Raw genomic sequence first — 20,149 nt, 5'->3', positions numbered from 1 at the left:
ATTTGAAGGTATGAAGGTTTGTGCATGGGTTTGATGTGAAGTTTTCATGCGGGGCTATAATATTATTCATTATTGATTGTGAGATCATGGAGCACATTTAAAATGATCTCTAGTTCACATAGTTCACATTGGGATTAAGCTCCTGGTTATCTCAGGTACTCTTCTGTTGTATTTTTTTTCTGTCTTCAGGACCTTTTATTTTCGCTACTGCCATATCAAACTTCTAGATAGCTCCAATTGTTTTTGATTATTTGAAACATTTCACAGTAAATTGCTCTTTCAGATTTCACAGGAGATACCGTCCTGTCGCCCACACTCAAGCCCAGCTAGTAAATGAAAAAAACCTTGTCTTTGCATTTCTTATCCAGAAATTATTATTCAAGCTCTCAAGGTGGTTCTAGTAAAAGCTCACTTTTCTGTACTTTCAAAAACCATGCTTAGACCGAACACTTACAGTAGAGCTTGTGTGGAGCAATACCGATTGCCAATTGAGAAGTTAAAGGTCATGTCTTGTGAATATAATCCTATAGCAGCATACAGCAACATAAAGTAACATTGCTTTTATTGCTTGTTTTTTATTTAAAGGGGTCATGAACTGCATTATTTTATAATGTTGCCTGTGGCGCATTTATAATGTGGTATGAATTTTACATCAATATATATTTATAATAATTTAGAATAAAAAGCATTTTTCTACCCTGATTTTAGCCCTATGATTTGAATGCTCTTTTTGAAGGGGCATCTCTGCTGTGGGACGTAAGTGTAAACCCATCTGCTGTGATTGGTTAACATAATTGCATATTAAATAGCCAGTAGAGTACTGCACTGTAAATAAATAAATAAATGAAATAATTTAAAATAAAAATATATCACGCCCCAATTGAAAATTTTGTAGTAAATATAATCACATCTATTTTTTTTTTTTTTTCAGTTGGCCAAATTAAATTTCTGTGAATTAAATTGCATAAATTCACAGAAATACAATTTGGCCAACTGAAAACTTTAGTTGTGATCAGTCACTAGAACATTTTCAATTGGGGGCTGAATTTCTTTTTACACTATGTGGGGTTTCAGTCATGGCCTTCACTAACGATCAACACCACCCACAGCGTCCCATAACAACACACTCACATACAGAATAAAATCATGCACTGTATCCACTAATGTTACGAACCCTGCTTTTAAAGTGCTCGTTGGGAAGGGGGCGATATAAAAGGACACGTGAGGCATAAAAGGCCACTGCACTCACGTATCACCATTTAGGCCACTGGTGAAATTAACCAAAATCAACTCACTGGCACAAACACTCTTAAACAAACAAAAACACAGACCAACAAGAACATAAAAAAATAAATAAAAAAAAACACAGCTTTTCAACTACCGCCTTGACATCAGGATGAACACGAATCTCATTAGAACGCAGCCCGTCATCCACGCTTAATAGTTTGTTCTGGTCGGTGCTAGCGGTAATCCAGTCATAGCGGTCATAGTTATTCTCAGTGAAGTGCCGCACAAATCCTTTTCTGGCCTTGGTCAGCCCATCCAGCTTTGGTGTAGGTTTTCCCTTTGAAATGATCACTTTCTTCTCTACAAACGATCGCCTTGAAAAGGTGCCTTGATCGCGAAAACAGGATCGATGTGAGGTGTGAAAGCAGCAGTCATAGCTTACGACCAACCAAAAGTTTGAACAGCTCATGACATCAGGTGTGTGGCGGGAAGGGCGTTTGGGGGGAATTCTATCATTATGCATCAAACTTTGATTGGATGATGACACATCAGTCAAAGTTGTGATCAAATAGAAAATAGCAGCTTCAACGGAAGGCTAGCTATTACTAGTACCTGTCCATGGAGCCGTGATGCGTTTAGATGATGACATACAGAAAATACATCTCAGCCTCACAAAACATAACCACATTGTGTTTTGAAAAAATATTTGTTGTTTTAAAGGGTTAGTTCACCCAAAAAGGAATTTTCTTTCATAAATGACTCACCCCAATGCCGTTCCAGATCCCGTAAGACCTCCGTTCATCCTCGGAACACAGTTTAAGATATTCTAGATATAGTCCGAGGGCTTTCTGTCCTTTGAATGTAAGCGTATGCCCACTTGCTGTCCACGTCCAGAAGGTAATGAAAACATCATCAAAATAGTCCATATGTGACATCAGTTGGTTAGTTAGACTCTTTTGAAACGTCAACAATAAATTTAGGTTCAAAAATAACAAAAAATATGACTTTATTCAGCATTGTCTTCTCTTCCGCGTTTGTTTTTAAACCTCAAATAAAGAATCAAATGGTCGTGAATCAGCAGATTGATTCGTGATTCATATCGCCAATTTCACGTTATTTCAGCAGTTTGCCAGTTTGACATGCGATACGAATCATGATTCATGACCGCTTGATTCTTTATTTGATGAGCACGGAAGAGAAGACAATGCTGAATAAAGTCGTATTTTTTGTTATTTTTGGACCAAAATGTATTGTCCACGCTTTTAAAGAATTAAGAATTTAAAATATCTTAAACTGTGATCCGAGGATGAACGGAGGTCTTACGTGTGTGGAACGACATTGAGGTGAGTCATTAATGAAAGAAATTTCATTTTTGGGTGAACTAACCCTTTAACATACTAAAATAGACATTGATTGGATTTAGACACCTTCAGACACACATTGGTTTAATTTAATAATGACTATAAATGATGAACTCAAAAACGTTTTACACGTTTTTACTATTACAGCTCTCAAGGTTAACTAATCATGAAAAGTGGATTATAGCATTATATTTAGATCTTGGCATGAACATTTGCAGTGATGAGCATTATAGCTGATCACAGACATGTTGGGCTCATGCAGTGATCTCGACATTGCAACTCAGTTTCTGCACACTAACGTATGTATGTAACGTAAGTACTTTCCTCATAACTGCAGTGCAAAACGGATGTAAATGGGAGATTCACTGAAGGTTTCATGAAATGGCTTTTTACATTTTTTTAATATAATTGTCTGAGGTCAACTTATGATGTTCACATGGTTTTTACATTCAAAAACATAATGAATAAGTAAAAGGCTATTGTGTGGGGAATCGGCAACCGGAATGAATCGCCATAGGGTTCACAAACCCTTGATCAAACAAACACAATGATTTATCTCTCCTATTTTCTTATTACTTGGCCCACCTGATCAGAAGCTATAACTGCTAACCATCATACCCGTGCAAAAACAAAACACATAGCCCTTGGGCTATGGACATTGGACGTTGGGCTTTGAAAGCTCTGACCGATACATTTCCGAGGCTGATCCCGAATCGCAATAAACCAACAACACCACAAATTCTTCAGGATTCTTCAGTCTTTGAAAGCATGCTAAGTTATGTTCAGCTAGACGTACACATAATAATATAGATAACAAACGATGTAACATTGCAATACTATCACAAATAAAACATAAAATAATTACTCACATTAGTATGTTGCTTCATTTATTCATTCATTCATTCATTCATGTAATCTCATCCTGTCTGCAAATCCAGTCTCTTGTTTACAAGCGAATATGTGGTGAATGAAGGAACAGGTGCACAATGTCTTCCAAACGTGAGCTGGTTATTCATTACAAATAAAGTTAATCCATGCATTCATAATATTGGAATCCGAATTTAGCGTATGTTTGCCATGTTTATCCTGTTTAGATTGATGTAGGCCTAGGTCATGTCAGGGTGTGGAGCTACACGTTACAGCCTGGCACATTCTGAGATTGAGCGTTTGCTGGGCCTGGTGTCAATTGTTTTTGACTAACAAGGAAGTTTTCTGAAACTGAAACTTACAGGATATTCTTATATTACCATGACCTACCATGATATTAAATGCTCAAGGGAAAATTTATTTCTCAATTCCCATTAATTATAACAATTCTGAAACCTACAGGATATTCTTATGGTATGATGACCTCTTATGTCAAACTCTCAAAGAAAATTAGATTTCTCAATTCATGACTCCGTTAAATGTTTGATTTTCATTTTTCGATTTTCACCTCAAAGGAACTTAATATTAAAATATTTGCTTTATATATTGATATTTCGTTTTTACTTCATTGATCAAAGAACTTCCTCCATGATGGGCAGGTTTGTCAGGAACATACTCTCTCACACAATTACTGTCCTCCGAGAGGCATCCATATCCACCAGTGAATCACCACTAAAGGATCGGATGTGATGTTTCTATTCCCTAGAGTATGATAACTCATGGTATTTATCACCTCGTTTAGCATCCTTGCATTGAAAGCTGGGCAGCAAGGAGAATTAATCTTCCTCAAGGTGCTGCTCTTTCAAGAGCAAGCAGGGACAAGGTGCACATAAAGTGCACTGCTGCCCGTTATCTGTGTCTTTTTAGTCTGAATGACAAATGGTATGGTTTTTTAAAAAGATGATGCTTGCAAACAAACTTTTGGATAGAGAGGCTACAGTTGACACCTCCGTATTGCTGGGACTAATTGGCAAATGTTTAAGGGTCAATGGACAATAGGTGTCCGTTGACCCTTAAATGTAGCCTGCATGGCTACAATGCTGATCAATATCTGAGCTCTACAGATTCATACAGACCATCCACCTATGCTAACTCATTAGTATCTCGATAAAGGGAAGAAAGGTGTAATATGTGTCACTTTTAACTGAAAGGTTCTTGAGACCTCTGTTTCAGCAGCATCAGTCATTTCTCACCACAGATTTGAAATATATATATATATATATATATATATATATATATATATATATATATATATATATATATATATATATATATATATATATATATATATATATATACATAACTTTTGAGACTTATTTTGAGAAGTTTGTATAAGATGATGGTCGGTTAAATGGCTACAAAGAGCAATTACACTCACAGTGTGGTTGAATCGCTTTAATGTCGAAGACTCAGGACCTGTTGAAGATAACTTATGCGATTAAGAAAATCATACAAACAAAAACAAGCACTCGTTTTTGATCCATTAATCGTATGCGTCAGTCAGAGGAAAATGCCTATCAATGTGTGCTCTCATGAATAATTAAGCGTGTGCTGTGATGAATTAAGCAGCACGAGTGTTCTCATATAAGACAGGCAGACTCAAAATGACATGACTATTAATCGCTATACTATAGTAAAACAAATAAAATAAATGTCACTCTGTGACATTGACATTAAGACGAATTTAAACCCGGAATTTGAAAATGGAGTAAAAAGGTTTAAAAATAATTAGTTTTCTCCCCCATTTGAAACATTGTAACTGTTTGTAACATATAATTCTGTTAAAATCTAATACAATTTGATTTGGGGTTTCATAACCCTTTAAATGCCTTCATACTATCAAAATAAAAATTATCTCTGAGTATATGAAAATGTTAGACTTATTGTTATCAGCAAGCTGGTGTGCTCAAAAAAAAAAAAAAATGACAACATTTTGCATTTAGAAGATGTAAGAGTTCAAAACTTACAGTCTTTAGCTTCTGACAATGTGGGTTGATGGTTCTGATGATACATTATCACTCATATTCCCCTTCACATCCTCATGAGATTGTGTCCAATCATATTCTCTCTAGAATCTAAAAGCATCCCACATTATAAATAGATGCTTGTCCTGGGGCTAAAATCGGTTACTTTACTAATTTCTACATAATGAATGACGCATAGTGCATAGTGCACTATATAGGGGACAGGCAATGATTCAGACAGTGTTTGGGGAAAATACAGTCTGGTTAGTGTCACACGAACCACCACAATGGATACAATTCTGCTCCGGTCCAGATACACCATAGCACAGAGCAGATCATATGCATGATACAGTGCCTACTTTATCAGACCCCATTTGAATTCTGCACAGAATTATATATTTTAAAGCGATATGGTGGCGATTAGTAGGAAAACCAATTAGAATTGGATGGAAAATTGAAGGATCTGTTCAATATGTCCCACCCTGTCTTCCTGATTCAGTGGAAATTGCATCAACACATTGGATGACGCTGTGTGTTTCATGGCACTTCATTGGGCCTTTGAGCTGTCCTCTGTAAGGAAAAAAAATTGACAGAAAAATGTAACTACAGTTTTGCTGCAAGCCTACATACAGTAAGACAAGAGTTTTGAAGAATAAATAAATAAATAAATAAATAAATAAATAAATAAATAAATAAATAAATAAATACAATTAAAACATAAATTAAAAATAAATTAAAATAAATTAAATCGAGAAGTGCTTTAAAAAAGAGATGAACAACAAATAAATGCTAATATGTAAATATAATTAGGTAATATAATAAATGCAATGTATCCTTCATTTTTTTCAGGAAGTATGTTATCAAATAATGTAGTGGAATGTATACGCCAAAACTCATTTTGGCGTGCATATGATACGCTGTTTTTTGCATGCATATGATACGCATTTTATGGCGTATTATACATACGAACCCCCCACCCCACTACCCTAAACCTACCCAAGAGTGTGTCATATATACGCCATAAAGTGCTTATCATATGCACACGAAAAACAGCGTATCATATGCACGCCAAAATGAGTTTTGGCGTATACATTCCATGACATTGCACACTCTTACTATTTATACGCATTTATGTGTGATCGGGGTGCACCTCCATCAGCTCCCCAGGTCAGTAATCAGGGCACTGATCAGAACATACGCCAACGGGCTGACTCCCTGATCAGTGCTCTAACTACTGAATTAGGGAGCTGATTGAGGCGCACCCTTGGTCAGGCTAGGCTCTCCAGTCACACCCACACAGCTCTCACTCTCGCTGAGTTCTAATCACTGTCACCTGTTCCTCATCAGCACCTGTATTAAAGAACACACCTCTCAGTCACTCATCGTCTGACCTTTAATGTGGAAACAGACTCCTTACTTGCTCTGCCAACCTTGGCGGTTCAGCTAGTAAGCCTTGTTTATGTCCTGTGTCAATTCCCCTGTGTTTCCTTCATGTCTCTAACAATCTTCTCCATCTTTGTGCCTGAAACCTATTTATTAAAGATTACCTGTATAGTCTCCATGTTCATCAAGAGGTGTGTGATTCTTCCAGTTCCTCTACCATTGTCGTCATTCACTACCTGCAATATAAAGAAACACAAGATACTCTCCAGCATTCACTCCAAAATTGTTTTTCAGTTTGTTATTAAGGAGGCAACACAGATTACTACACTCTAGAAAAATGCTGGCTTAAAAACAACCCAAGTTAAGTCGAAAATGGACAAACCCAGAAATTGGTGAGTTTTTTGCTTTAAACAAGCTTAATGGTCTGCCGATGGGGTGATAAAAATAATCTTATTTCTGTTTGGAATAAGAAAAAAGATTTCAATCAGAAACAAGATATTTTTCTCACCCCATTGGGCAAAAGATAATTTTGCCTGCTTAATGTTGTTTCCCTTTCAGTCGGTCACGTTCGACGTACGTCAGAACTGAACCGACGAATGGGATCTTACTTTAGAGACCAATCCTACTTCGAGCATCTAACAACGAGCCAATGAAATTTGGCATGCGATCACGCATTCCACGCTCCGCCCCGCAGCGCGGGTATAAATAGGAAGTGGAATGGTAGATCAGCGCTTTCTACTTCGGAGCCGAGCAGTGCTTACTGTTTCCTACGAAGAGTGTCTGACTATGAGTCAAAGAGTGTTGAGTGAGAGAGTCTGCCAGTGCGGGTGATACGGCGCGTCAGTGAGAGACCGTCTGATCAGTGATCAAGCGATCTAAAGGAGCTTGTTGGTTCGCTGAGCGTTTCCCATACAAACTGTTGGTTCGCTGAGCGTTTCCTATACAAACTGTTGGTTCGCTGGGCGTTACACACACACAAATACACATCACTGAGAGCTCACACAGGCTTGCAGAACGAACTGTGTGGAGCCGCGGTCATCTCCCTGAGTGCTTCAGCACACTAAAAGAGCAGCTTTCCATTCACAAAAGAGCAACACGGTTTGACCCTGCGTCTTTTTCAAGATGTCATTCAAACCGTGTATTCCTGGTATGCAACTGTTTCCTGTCCTCTTGACGGCCACGAGCGCATGTGAGATTGCTATCGTGGGTGATTCATGTTCTGGTAAAAGAACATGGTCACGTCGGCGCGTTGTTCGTCTCCCCCTTCTCATAAAGGGCTCGAGTGTTCAGCGCGCCGTGTGCCGTCGAGCGGCCGGCTGACAGCGGTGGTTGTCACGACAACCGGCGCGCGTCAGTCGGCGCTCTAGATGCGCGGTCGAGACTATGAAACCTCAGATGGGGTCGAGTCCCTTCGCCTATCCCCCGATCTAGTTCATTTCTAGTGTTACTGGAAAAGGGCTACTTTGGCTGATAAGCGCTGGTGGCCTGAGGATTACAGTGGGGATTCCCCGCCGGGTAAATCCCCTCGGGCCCCCACTCCTCTATCGCATCAAAAGCATGCTGAGACTCTGTTCGTGGGTGGTACGGATTCTCTCATGAGAACACGACCACGTCAGGGCATTGTTCGCCTTGCCTTCTTCATAGAGGCTTGAGCGCTCAGTGCGCTGTGTGCCGTTCTGACGGCCACGTTCACTGTCTCGCATGCCTGCTGGTAGTTGAAGGTGGAATCGCTGGTCCTAAAGAGAAAAGGGGCTAGCGTTTCATTTTTGGCTCTGGCAGAGGACAGATGTCAATTGCTGCATCGGAGAGAGGGAAATATGGAGGGTCAAAAGGGCCAAAAATGAGAAAAAAAAAAAAAAAAGTATCATTGTTTTCCCTCTCTCACTGCCCTCTGCCCTGCACGCACGAGGGTAGTCCCAGCCCAGGGGTTGTGCAGGAACTGCGTGCGGTGTTGGACCTCGCCCTATGGGCGACGAAAATCACTGCACGCTCCCTGGGTCAGGCGATGTCCACACTAGTGGTCCAGGAATAGGGGGCTAACCTGACAGATATGCGCAAGAAAAGCCTGTCTGTCGGGCTGGCCTCCTCGGCGGCACCATCGAGAACTTTGCCCAGCAGTTCTTGGTGGCCCAAGAGCAGACGGAGGCGTTGCACCAGGGTGCCGACGACCAGCTGCTCGGTCGTCGGTCGCAGCGCCTCTGCCGGCTCGTCGCCGAGGGCATCCCCTCCTGCGTCCGCCTCCACCCTGCTAGAGCCGAGCAGCAGCCTCCACTGGAGGAGCAGGGTGCCGGACGCGAGGGACGCCCAACCCGTCCAGGGCCCGCTAACCGGCAGGCAAGCGCAAGGGGACGCGGCCCTGAGACGGGCCGGCTAGGGAGAACAGGAGCTGCTCGGGGGAGACGATGTTCGCATCCCTCCCCCACCCCCCCGGAGGAGGACCGGGGGGCCCTGACTGGTTTCGGTTCTGCCACTGGCTCTCCGGAGTCCAGCGGTACCCACATTTTAAGAGCAGTTTCCTCTCTCTCTGGGCCCCAAGAGGGTCAGGTTGGCAGTGTGCGACGCCCACGGGCCTTGTCACTCCTTTCCTACCCTCCCGTCGCCAGGGGGCAGTTGTGTGGGCCTCGAGGACGCCCCCGGGCCTTCTCACCCACACACTTCCTCTCTCGTGAGCACCCAGTCAACACTCCGGGCCGCCCACGGGCCTCCCGGGTCGGGGCTGAGTGCTTCACTTCCCTGCCTCCGGGCAGTGGGCAGCAGAGTGGGCTCCGAGGACGCCTCCGGGCCTTCTCACCCACTCTCTGTCCAAACCAGGAGTGCTCAGGCAACACTTCGGGCCGCCTCCGGGCCTCCCGAGTCGGGCCAGAGTACTCCGCTTCGCTGCCCCACCCCGGGCATGTCTGTGGTGCGGTTGGTCCCGCTTGCACGGTCTCTGGGGGCCTGGCTAGGTCTCCCCGGGCCGTCTCGCTGGCTCATCCGTACCATCAGACTCGGCTACGCGATTCAGTTCGCGCGCCGGCCGCCCAAGTACAGGGGCATCCTCTTCACCTCCGTGCGAAGCAGCGATGCTCAGGTCTTGAGGTCAGAGATCGAGGTCCTACTGGCGAAGGACGCGATCGAGCCGGTTCCTCCAGCCGATATGAAGACGGGGTTCTATAGCCCCTACTTCATTGTGCCCAAGAAGGGGGTGGGTTACGACCAATCCTGGACCTGCGAGTTCTGAATCGGGCCCTGCACAAGCTCCCGTTCAGGATGTTGACGCAGAAACGCATTTCCAATGCATCCGTCCCCAGGATTGGTTTGCAGCGATCGACCTGAAGGATGCGTACTTCCGTGTGTCTTTCTCCCTCAACACAGACCGTTCCTACGTTTGGCGTTCGAGGGGAAAGCATATCAGTACAAGGTCCTGCCCTTCGGGCTGTCCCTGTCGCCCCGCGTCTTTACGAAGGTCGCGGAGGCAGCCATTGTTCCGCTCAGAGAACGCGGCGTTCGGATTCTCAACTACCTCGACGGTTGGCTGATCCTAGCCCAGTCGAAGGACCAGTTGTGCGAACACAGGGACTTGGTGCTCAGTCACCTCAGCCAGTTGGGCCTTCGGGTCAACCGAGAGAAGAGCAAACTCTGTCCTACACAGAGGATCTCTTATCTCGGTATGGAGCTGGACTCGGTCAACCGGACGGCGCGCCTCACCGAGGAGCGAGTCCAGTCGGTGTTGAACTGCTTGAATATGTTCAAGAGCAGGACAGCGGTCCCACTGAATTCTTTCAGAGGCTCCTGGGGCATATGGCATCTGTAGCCGCGGTCACGCCGCTCGGATTGCTTCATATGAGACCGCTTCAACGCTGGCTCGAAGGCCGAGTCCCGAGGTGGGCGTGGCAGAGCGGTCAGTACCGGGTCCCAGTGACTCCTTACTGCCGCCAAACCTTCAGCCCGTGGTCCAGCACTTCGTTTCTCCGGGCCGGGGTGCCCCTAGAACAAGTGTCCAGGCATGCTGTGCTATTCACGGATGCCTCCACCACAGGCTGGGGGGCCACGTACAACGGGCATGCAGTTGCTGGTCTGTGGACGGGGCCGCAATTGCATTGGCATATCAATTGCCTCGAGTTACTGGCAGTACATCTGGCACTCCGCCGCCTCAAGGGGCCGCTGCGTGGCAAGCATGTACTGGTCCGTACGGACAGCACCACAGCCGTTGCGTACATCAACCGTCAGGGTGGTCTACGCTCCCGTTGTTTGCTCCAACTCGCCCGCCACCTCCTCCTGTGGAGTCAGAAGCAGCTGAGGTCGCTTCGGGCCATTCATGTCCCTGGTGTGCTGAACCAGACAGCCGACGAGCTCTCTCGTCAGCCGACACCTCCGGGAGAGTGGCGACTCCACCCCCAGGCGGTCCAGCTGATATGGGACCAGTTCGGAGCCGCACAGGTCGACCTGTTTGCCTCTCCGGACTCGACCCATTGCCAGTGGTACTATTCCCTGACCGGGGGTACCCTCGGCACAGATGCACTGGCGCACAGCTGGCCCCGGGACCTACGCAAGTATGCGTTTCCCCCAGTGAGCCTTCTTGCACAGACTCTGTGCAAGGTCAGGGAGGACGAGGAGCAGGTCTTGTTAGTTGCGCCGTATTGGCCCAACCGGACCTGGTTCCCAGAACTCACACTCCTCGCGACAGCCCCTCCTTGGCCGATTCCCCTGAGGAAGGACCTTCTTTCTCAGGGACGGGGCACACTATGGCACCCGCGTCCAGACCTCTGGAATCTTCATGTCTGGTCCCTGGACGGGACGCGGAGGTTCTAGATGGACTACCACAAGCTGTCGTAGACACCATCGCTTCAGCTAGAGCCCCCTCTACGAGGCGCCTCTATGCGCTGAAGTGGAACCTGTTCGTTGAGTGGTGCGCTTCCCGCCGGGAAGACCCCCGAAGGTGTTCGATCAGTGTCGTGCTTTCCTTCCTGCAAGATGGGTTGGAGAGAAGGCTGTCTCCCTCCACCCTCAAGGTATATGCTGCAGCAATAGCAGCGTACCATGATGTAGTAGAAGGTAAGTCCGTGGGGAAGCACGACCTAATCGTCAGGTTCCTCAGAGGTGCGAGGAGACTAAATCCTCCTCGTCCATCCTCGATACCCTCTTGGGACTTAGCTCTAGTGCTCCGAGCACTTCAGAGCCCTCCCTTCGAGCCTTTGGCGTCTTGTGAGCTGAAAATCTTGTCAATGAAGACAGTGCTCCTGACGGCATTGGCCTCGATCAAGAGGGTAGGGGACCTGCATGCACTTTCGGTCAACGAATCGTGCCTAGAGTTCGGGCCAGGTAACTCTCACGTTGTCCTGAGACCCCGGCCCGGATATGTGCCCAAGGTTCCTACCACTCCCTTCCGGGATCAGGTGGTGAACCTGCAAGCGCTGCCTTCGGAGGAGGCAGACCCAGCCCTGGCTTTGCTGTGTCCGGTCCGCGCTCTTCGCGCTTACGTTGACCGGACCCAAAGCCTTCGGACCTCAGAGCAACTCTTCGTCTGTTACGGAGGCCAGCAGAAGGGAAAGGCTGTCTCCAAGCAGAGGTTAGCCCACTGGATAGTGGATGCTATAGTCTTGGCCTACCAGTCCCAAGACGTGCCTTGCCCGTTCGGTGTAAGAGCTCACTCCACTCGGAGTGTTGCTTCTTCCTGGGCGCTGGCGCAAGGCGCCTCGCTGACAGACATATGTAGAGCTGCGGGCTGGGCGACACCTAACACGTTTGCTAGATTCTATAGCTTACGTGTAGAGCCGGTATCTTCCCGCATCCTCGCCCCCAGTGGCCAGGAGCGCTAAGTGCCCGTTCTAAGTGTCGGCTTGCGAAACGCCACTCCCGCCCTCTGGGCCGGATACGTGCGTCTATTGTCTCCAGTTGTGTTCCCCGGGAAACCGGCTAACCCTGTCGAGCTCCTCCGTCACCCCTCCGGTGTCAGACGTTGCGGACCGTCTGACGCCAGGCCTGCACCCGTATGCTTGTGAAACGTGGCTGTAGGCTGGGTTCCATATGTAGCGGTTCCCTCACGGCAACCCCATATGTGTATTCTTCCACGGTATCAGCTACCCTTCGGGCTAGCCCCGTGTCTTTCCCTCGACAGAGCCCGCTCTGTCGTCTCTGGGCGTGTTCTTTCCCCCCTTCAATCAGGCTGGAACCACCCCAGAGACTGCCATATGTTGCACTACCCTGCCAGGTTAGTCCTTATGTGTATTCTGCCACCTCTCCTTCCCTGAAGGACGTGGCCCCGCAGCGTACCCTCTCTCTCAAGTACGAGGTAGGCACGCTTTCCCAGCGTTATCCAATAGTCATTCTGAGTGGGTCTTGCAGAAACAGCAGTGACTGTACTCCCTGCTTGGAGCCCTGACTTCCGTACCATACTAGACGGTGCAGTGCGCTCAAGCAGGACGCTGGAAGGGCCAGCATCCTGGCGTTTTCCATAGGGATCCCATTCGTCGGTTCAGTTCTGACGTACGTCGAACGTGACCGACTGAAAGGGAACGTCTCGGTTACGTATGTAACCCTCGTTCCCTGAAGGAGGGAACGGAGACGTACGTCCCGTCGCCAGATGCTGTGCTTCCGCTGGGAGTCCGGTCACCTTTCGGCTCCTCAGCAGAAAAAGCGCTGATCTACCATTCCACTTCCTATTTATACCCGCGCTGCGGGGCGGAGCGTGGAATGCGTGATCGCATGCCAAATTTCATTGGCTCGTTGTTAGATGCTCGAAGTAGGATTGGTCTCTAAAGTAAGATCCCATTCGTCGGTTCAGTTCTGACGTACGTCTCCGTTCCCTCCTTCAGGGAACGAGGGTTACATACGTAACCGAGACGTTTTATTTTCAAGAAAAAAAAGAAAAAAAAATCTTATGTAATTTTACTTATCTAGTAAATGCATCTTGGCGTAAGGATTTTTAGATATTTAGACTAGAAACAAGACAAAATTACTCAGTAAGAAGATAATATTTTGCAGTGCTCTCCACTAGTGCTCTGTTTATGACTTCATTGAAGAGATGTTGGAGATATTCTCAAACCCCCGGTAACTCAATAAACGAAATATCACACCGTAATAGCTAAAAAAATAAAAAATAAAAAAACACATAAACAAGTACTTTCATTGAACAACCCTCTGAAGCACAATTTGATATACACTGTTACATTGCAATGTTGCATTCTATCCCTATGTTTGTAGAATACAGCTGTAATGAATAAACAGATGACATGGATAAAATAGAGAAGAACTAAATGTGTTCTAAAGTAGGCAGTGATCAAGACGTGAAAGCCGAAAAAGGAAATTCACTCAGCTCATAAGTATAATCTGCTGAATAAGTCAGTCCAAACATAGGAGCTCATTTTCCACCCAAGAGCAACACAGATGTGATCCTTGAACAGATCGCTGCTTTAGCCACCGTTATTATAACCATTTTGCTTTCATTCTAACCGGGATGGAATATACATAATCTGATGCCAGGAGCAAAAATAGAAGCCGGGGAAAGGGAGAGTTTGATGGCCTGTGATTCCGAGTGCTCTTGTTTAGCAACCGGCAATCTGTGTGATGTGAAGCCATAGTCCTAAGCCGACTGGTTGGCTTCTGCAGATACATTCTGTGAGTCCTGTGAAGATTTTCCAGCCAGAATCATTGATTTTGTACCATAAGTGCTCAAGAACTATGCAAATAAACCACATCAGACACCTCCAGAAGATGTGCTGAGGACCATTGACACATCCCTGAGTAGAAGATTAAGTATTTATATATTCAAACAAATATATAATTATTTGTGTTCTCATACAATCTGTATTTGTTCAATTACAATCTCCCCTTGGCAACAATTGAAAGCTATTTGACATATGGCACCTGATTGGATGAGAGCAGATGACAAATCTAATGACCACCTAGTTCATTCAGAATTTACACATCTGTTGTTTATTTGTATTTATTTATTTATTTCTGCACAAATATCACATGGATACAGTACAAGGGGTGGAACGAAGCCCAATTGGGTTTATACAGAGTTCCACTCCACTTACATGAAAAAACAAAAAAGACAGAAAAGACACGCAGACAAATAAATTGAATAAAAAATAAAAAAGGGTGAAAAACACATTTTCAGAAGCCTGATTATCCTTTTAACTTAAGGTTACAGATGTTGAAGGGTAATGGTAAAGGAGGGTCAAAGGAGAAGAGCAGCATATGAAATATACTGCAGGAAACTAAGACAAAAGACTGTCATAGTAAAATTAAAAGATCTTTCAACTGTTTTTTAAAGACGAGTAAAGATGACATAGATCTTAGGGACAAAACTGTTTTAAGTCAAACCTTAAAAAAAAAAAAAAAAAAAAAAAGGGAGAAGTGAGTATTCACTTTTTCTATTGCTGGATTTTAGTAACTCATAGACATTTTGTAACAAATTGCCAAAATGTTGTATATTAAACATGTGATAGATGGATATATATATATATATATATATATATATATATATATATATATATATATATATATATATATATATATATATATATATATATATGACCTACAACTTGCTATGTGCATGGTTTTTCTATTTACTCGTAAGAATTGCATTATGGAAAGTAGTAAATACATTGGCTAGTGAATGTGATAATAGCTGCCAAATATATTGCATGAAAAACAAAACACATTCACAAAAATGTTTGGGCTATTTTATTTTATTTTATTTTATTTTATTTTATTTTATTTTATTTTATTTTATTTTATTTTATTTTATTTTATTTTATTTTAAAATGGTGGCTCTTTTGAACTTTATTCTCTTTAAAGAATCCTGGGGGGGGGGGGAAATATCATGCTTGCCATAAAAATATAATCAGAACAAACATTTTCAACTGGGATAAGGCATGTTTCTTAGAGAAAAAACAAAATTATTTCTGAAGGAATTTGAAAATGCAGCTGTGCTATCACAGGAATAAATGCAATTTAAATATTAAAATAAATTATGTGTAATAACACTTAACAATGTTACTGTATTTTAACCTAATAAATGTATCCTTGTCATAAAAACATAAATTTTAATAAACATTCATTAATTTATTTAAATAAATAAATAAATAAGTAAGTAAGTAAGTAAGTAAGTAAGTAAGTAAGTAAGTAAGTAAGTAAGTAAGTAAGTAAGTAAGTAAGTAAGTAAGTAAGTAAGTAAGTAAGTAAGTAAGTAAATAAATAAATAAATACATAAATCTTACTGATCTCAAACAATATATTATAGTCCAGTATAATCCATAATGAATTCCCTTCACAGTATAATCCATAATAAAATATAGTTTTACTTCAAAATGACAGTACCCTGAATACAGTATCTTTGTCTGAACTTGCATACTGTCAAAGTAAGTAATACGTTTAAAGAAGTATGTGCTAAATGTGTGCTTAAATGGATACAGGCATAATACAATGTTGGAATTTTTCTGTGACCTACTGTATGATGGCAGTCTTTTCCTCATCAGATAGTAAATAATCCACCTGACACACCTCAGAATCTCAGTGGAAGTAGGTCACTCAGGTATTTTTCTCCTACTGTTATGAATTCCGAGCATTCAGACATACAGACAAATACTCAACTGCTTGATATATGCTTTTCACATACTATACTATAAAGCAGGCAAATTCAGTCACGAAGAGTTAGTGTAACGCACATTAGATAGCACTAACCTCACAGTTACTAAGTCGCTATAGCAGCAGCAACTATGGGACAACGATAAACGTGTGGATCTTTGGACCAGAATCAGAAGATGTGGATCGTCTCACTGGAGCAAACGTAAGTAATAAGTATAATAGTATAATCTAATAATAGTCTCTGTTAATCACACAGGATAAAGTAGAATAAATAACAGAGTCAATCAATTTGAGGGGGAAAAATTATATTATAATGTTTTGACTGATTTTCTTTCTCTGACTTCCTTCAGTTTTTTTCTTAGTTGGCAAAGAATTAACAGAACCAAAACACAAAATAACAATAAATGATTTGAATAATAAAGACCCAAAATAACAAATGGTATTACAATTCAAACACCCAAATAAAAGTTCAGAATCAAAATAATAAAACTGAATTTCACATACGGAGATCAAAATCAGTGTCTCAGTTTGTTTTCAGTTTCACAAAATATATAGAGCAATGTTCAGCAATGGTGAGAAGAAAAAAATTTAATCCAGGAAGGACAAAAAAATTCCACTGAAGATCCAGGTAGAAAAAAATAATTTGATTTTACCAGTTCAGAAGATTTCAAACTCTTTTCTCTTTTTCCAGGCACGAAATGATGGGATGGCTCGCCAGTCCAAAACGGAATTTGAATATTCAGCGAGGACACGGTTCAGGACCACAGTTCTCAGCAAAGGAAACACAAACAAAAAAAACCCGGCCAAGGGAAAATGTAACTCAGACACAAAAATACAGCTGTTTCTCCCCAGAAAAAGACATTGGTTACATATTATTGCATCCGTCTCGTTACTCCTGTTCAAACTTCGTCACTCACTCTACTACTCGTAAACGTCAGCTTCTAAAAGTTTCGTCTCACAGATTTAGGTTTCAATTTGTTAATAATCCATTGCTGGATTACTAAACAGAGAATTTGCGTCATATATTGCGAAACTGCGTCTTCTCTCCTTCAAGTTCACTCTCGTTCTCCCTGCTTATGCACAAACTTTTACAGGGGGGGCGGGACTAACCTTTGACTTCACCAATAGGTGATCGGTTCAGGAGCATTTATAATTTTAATTTACAGAGCAATATTTGTGTATTTTTTTTCCTCTTTATTTCGTAAAATGACCTAGGTTAATGACCTGGGTTACACTCTCCCCTCCTAAATGTATGCAGGTCCCTCTACATGCAGGAATTCAAATGATTTTTACAGGAGAGTGAATTTTTAATGGGGATTTAGATCTTCCAAAGAAGCAATAGTTGCAGTACTCAGACTGGAGAACAGGGATTGCATAACTAAGCTGAGAGGATTGCCCAGATGTGGATACTGAAGTCTTTTTGGAGCTTCACATTGCCTTCTTGAACGTCTGACACTTTCAGTTTTAGTCTCTTTACTCTGGTTCTCTTGGGAGTCTTTGAGAGTATGACTTTCTCTTCTGTTGGGAAAGTTACTTCCTTCACATTCCTTGTTTGGATTTTCAGATGATGTACTGTCAGCACCTGGTTGTTCCTGATCTGTGATCTGTGTCATTTCCCTTCCAGATTCCACAACTGAACTTTCATCAAGAACTTCAACTTCAGACTGCTCTAGGAGGCTCCCTTCCACCGGATGCCCTGTGGCAGAATCATCTTTTCCTGCTTTGGGGTATTCCACATCAGGTAAGTCTCTATCCACAGGATCTGTTGAGATAGAATATTCTTCACCCTTTGCCTTTACAGGATCAGCACCAGGTAAGTGGACTGTTCTTCCACTGTAGGAAGGAGGAATTGGTTTTGAGTTAGATAGAATTTTGGTTTCAATCTCAAAAGACATCTCAGGATCGTACTACTCCAATGTGTTACAGTCTGACACTGAATGCTCACTCATACTTTCAAACTCCTCAGGTTCCTCAACATGTCTGGTTCTAGTTCTAGGTTTCTGAACCACTTTTCTTTCAATGGGTTCTTCAGATACACTTGTTGATAGGAATCCACAAGGCAGCAGCAGATCCCTGTGCAGAGTTCTCAAAGGTCCATCCTTTCTTTCTGGTTTTACTGTGTAAACGGGTAAGTCACCTGCTCTCTTTGTTACCACGGAAAGATCAGGTTCCCACTTATCTGCAAGCTTGTGCTTTCCTCTAAGGCGGACATTTTTCACAACTACACGATCACCGACTTAAAGAGTGGAGGCAACAATACGTTTGTCATACCTCTTCTTATTTCGTTCCGCTACCTTTGCAGCAGCCCTAGTCGCAATCTTGTAGCTTTCTTCCAATCGGTTCTTGAGAACTTGGACATACTTGGAATGAGATTCAAGGGGCTGTCCATCCACAGGTAAACCAAATGCAAGATCAATCGGCAGTCGTGGTTGTCTCCTGGACATTAGTTCATAAGGAGAGAATCCCGTCACATCACTCTTAGTGCAATTGTATGCGTGTACTAGAGGTTTGACATACTCCTTCCATCTTAATTTTTCATTGTTGTTCAAAGTTCCCAACATCTGTAGAAGTGTTCGATTAAAGCGTTCTACCGGATTGCCTCTTGGATGGTAGAGAGTGGTTCTGATCTTGGATATTCCAGCACATTTGCACAGCTCTTTAATTGTACGTGACTCAAAGTCTGCACCTTGGTCCCTATGTTTTTCCGGGAATCCATAGTGCACCAGAAAATTGTCCCATAGACACTTGGCTACTGTCTAGGCTTTCTGACTCCTCGTTGGTACAGCAACAGTTTACTTGGTGAAATGATCAGTTATTACCAGTATGTCTTTGGTGTTACTTTGGTCAGGTTCTAGTGACAGGAAATCCATACAAACTAGCTCTAGTGGTCGGCTAGTTCTGATGTTCACCAATGGATCAGCTTTCTCAGGCAAAGTCTTTCGTCGAACACAACACTCACAGGTTTTGATCTTCTTTTCTACTGCTGAGGCCATCTTAGGCCAGAAGAATCTTGATCGAACAAGGTCGAGAGTTCATTCGATGCCCATGTGACCCATTTCATCATGAAGTTCCTTCAAAATCGCAGCACGAAGATCAGCAGGTAAAACCAGTTGGTATGACACATCACTTTGCTCTTGTCTTCTCCTGAACAGTATGCCATTTCTCAATTCCAGACGATTCCATTCTTTGAACCATGGAATTAATTCAGGTGGAACGGTCTTGAGACAGGGTTTTTCCTTGGACTCCAGGTGTTGAATGACTATTCTGATTTCTGAATCCATTCTCTGTCTTTTCCGTAGGTTTTCCTCAGACAGTTTAGGAATTTCTGTGAACTGGTGAGTATCTTCCTGTTGGAATGCTTGAGGTAAGGCATCTACACCAACAGCAAGGGATTCCACTAAAGTCACAGAGAGGTATAAAGAATCAGGATCATCATTGGGCTGTTCACTTTGATGGCGTTCACAGATAGCAGTTATGACTTCTGCAGAAACAACCATCGGTGAGTCTTCTGTCAGATGTTGATAAGTAAACTGTCGATTTCTTTCCCTTTCTTTCTGTGTTTCCAGGTCATCTGGAATTTCCGCTTGTGGTTGCCTGGAAAGTCCATCCGCATCCTGGTTTCTACTCCCAGCTCGGTACTGTATCTTGAAGCTGAATGTTGATAAACTTGACAACCATCTGTAACTGGTGGCATCTAGTTTGGCAGAGGACAAG

Source organism: Pseudorasbora parva, chromosome 1, assembly GCF_024679245.1.
Source record: "Pseudorasbora parva isolate DD20220531a chromosome 1, ASM2467924v1, whole genome shotgun sequence".
NCBI classification, from domain to species: Eukaryota; Metazoa; Chordata; class Actinopteri; order Cypriniformes; family Gobionidae; genus Pseudorasbora; species Pseudorasbora parva.
The sequence above is the reverse complement of the archived record's forward strand: the minus strand, read 5'-3'. Positions refer to the sequence as shown.